Source organism: Pseudorca crassidens, chromosome 7, assembly GCF_039906515.1.
Source record: "Pseudorca crassidens isolate mPseCra1 chromosome 7, mPseCra1.hap1, whole genome shotgun sequence".
Taxonomy (NCBI): domain Eukaryota; kingdom Metazoa; phylum Chordata; class Mammalia; order Artiodactyla; family Delphinidae; genus Pseudorca; species Pseudorca crassidens.
Genome location: NC_090302.1, coordinates 107,430,090 through 107,433,171, shown reverse-complemented (window position 1 = coordinate 107,433,171; position 3,082 = coordinate 107,430,090).

The following is a 3,082-nucleotide window of genomic DNA, read 5'->3' as shown; positions in this document are numbered from 1 at the left end:
CCTCAGCTCTGGCCCCTTGTGACCTCTCTGTTCCCCCCTCCTTCACTAATGTAACTCAGCTACACGTGAAGTAGATATTTGACAAGTACTGTAACCAGGACGTTTGCGTGTTTGAGAACGAGCTGGAGGAGGGCGGCTTCCTAAGCCTGCTCGGGCCCCGCGCCTGAAAGCCAGCATTTCCAAAGGCGCTTGGTCTGCCCTTGGGTTGGAAGGGCCTTGGGGTTCTGTGGGGTGTCTTTCTCTCGGATGCCCAGCCCCCAGCCTCCTGTGCTTGGCCTTGAGCAGATGACACCAAGTGACTGTGGCAGCCAGCCGGGTATGAGGGGCATTTATCTCTCTTGCTAAGTGGGGCAATCTTCTCAAGGGCAGAGGCTTCCAGCACAGGGCCGGGCCGAGCCCCTGGAGGGTTCCACGGGGAAGGGCAGGGTGGGAGGGTCTCCCTCTTCCATCACAGGTAGAGCCTGCAGCTGTGCTCTAGGCCCTGGCAGGAGGAAGGGAGCGTTACACCTGAGAAGTTTGATAAGCTTCCCAACACCCCTGTGGACAGAGGAGGGAGGCTCAGGGTTTTCTTACATTTTTTATTCATTCACTCTTCCTCCCTCCCTCCCTCCCTCTCTTTCTTTCCTCCCTCCTTCCTTCCTTCCTTTCTTTTTCTTTCTTTCTTTCTTTCTTTCTTTCTTTCTTTCTTTCTTTCTTTCTTTCTTTCTTTCTTTCTTTCTTTCTTTCTTTCTCTTTCTTTCTCTCTTTCTCTCTCTCTTTCTCTCTTTCTCTCTCTCTCTTTCTTTCTTTCTTTCCTCCCCCAAACACTTTGTAACCTCTGCACGTACTATGTGGCTGAAACCCTCACTCTGACCCCACCCAACCCTCCCAGGGGGAGGGGCAGCGCTGCCCCTGAGGGTGAAGGCAGGGTCCGGGGTGCAAGCAGCGTGGACACGAGGCTGCAGGAGCCCCCTTCCTCCTCTCAGCCCCCACAGCGCCCACCCCACCACTGGCAGCTTGGCTGGTCCTAGGAGGAGGGTCCCGGCCAGGCCAGTGGTCCACCATGGGGTAGCGACCTGGGGCTCCCACGGCAGGAGTCCTCCCGGGGAAGGTCCGGGTCCAGTGGGGAGGACAGCGCCCCTAGTCCGCTGCCCACACAGCTCACTCTCCTAGTGAACTGAGTCTGAAAGCGCCCAGAGCCTCAGGGTTCTCTCTGGGCACCGGCAGGGCAAGGCTGGGACACGGATGTGGACGAGGCTGTGGACAGCATGGTTGAGGCTCCCACAACCTGGCAGAAAGACAGGGCAGGAGGGAGCTGTGGACCCCTTTACATGTCAGTGACCCAGCCCAGCGTCAGCCAGGACTTCCAGTGGCTTCTGGGCACTAGAGCAGTGTTCCCAGCCCAGCTGGTTCCCAGGCTGGCCAGGGCGCCCAAGTCTCTCTTGCTCTAGATGGGGGTCCTCCAGCATATGGCCTGAGCTGGAGGGGTACCCACTTTCCCCCTCCACCTCCTCCAAACACACACACACACACACACACACACACACACACACACACACACACACACCCCACCCACACAGGCTGGGGTCCTGGTCAGGCCTGGACCGCAGTGGTTTCAGCCACACGGTAGACATGAATGTTGAAAAATGCTTGTGGAGTGAAGGATGAATCCATGGATGAACGAATGAATGAAAACATTTAAGGAAAACCTGGATCCTCCTTCCTCTGTCCAAAGAGGTATGGGGAAGCCTAGCACACTTCTCAGGTACGGAGCACTCTCTCTGCAGCAGCAAGGTAAGGTGGGCAGAAGAGTCGGGATTAGCTCTCTCAGAGGGGTCCCCTTCCTAGCCGGGGGTCCCCTGTCTCCCGGACTTCTTTCGGAGGCTCCAGGGCTGCTGACGTGCCCGCTCCAGGGCTCCCTCGACCTAAATCCAGCCTGGCCTCCAAAAGCAGACCAACTCTGCCTGCAAACGTGTAAACCCAGGCACACCTTAGGGGCAAGACCCAGGGAGCAGCGGTGGCCCTGGAGAGCTGGGTGTGAGGGATGGGAGTCCTGCACAGTGGCCTGGCCCGGCGTGAGCAAGGACCACGCAGCAGACGGCCGAGGAGACAGAGTGGGTCTCTGGCCCGGCAAGAGGCAGCGAGGGGTCCCATCCTTTCTGCCCTGATCTCAGGGGCCACAGTCACCTGTCAGCTATATAGCTGCATTACCAAGCCAACAACCACAGGGTTTGTGAAGCTCTTTGCACGAGGCCAGGGCTGCAGGGGAAGAAGCACAGATAAGGGTCCCACGGCCTGAGCTCCAGTCCTGATGCTTTCACTGCCTCACTCTACAGCTTTGAGGAGGTACTCAGCCCCCTCGAACCTTGAACCCCTTGAAAACCGAGAAGAGCCGGCCGTGCTTCGTCTCTCCCTTAGAATGTTAACGTGGGAGAGGGGCCTTCCACACTAGCCAGCAGGCCTCCCACTTGACAGGAGAGAGACCTGGGCTCAGAGATGAAGGGACACGAGCAAGGTCACGCAGCCGACCAGCGGCAGAGCTGGGTTCAACGCCAGGTCTCTGACATCTAGGATGACACCTGTTCCTCTGCTTCCGGCTAAACGACGTGGATTCACACAGAAGGAAGAGTATCGCAGGGGCGTGGGCTCTGCGTCCCCCAGCAGGAGACCCGGCAGGCAGGCTGCACGCGACAGATCGCCTTGTACAAACCTCAGGGAGGAAGGAGTCCCAGCACCTGTTTCCACCCACTGTGCTGGCTGCAGGTCCTCCCTGGCATCCGGTGTTGCCCTCCCTCTCACCTGCTGAAACCCTCTGGGGGCTGTTCTGTCGTCCGTGTCTGAGCTCAGGCTTACTCAATGATGTTTGCCTGGGCTTACAGGACAGCCCTCTCCTCCACGCAAGGAAAATCCATTTGGGTTGGACTTTCACGGGGTATAAGATGGTTTCCAGCAAGAAGATAGAGAAAATATGATGAGCGTTGTTTTATTTCTTTGAATTGCTAGAAACCTCTGATCTTTGGGGCGCTGAGCACACCACATAATCCTTTTCTATCATCAGTGGCTCTTCCTCAATCAGTCTTCAGACCGTGGTCGCCGGGGCCTT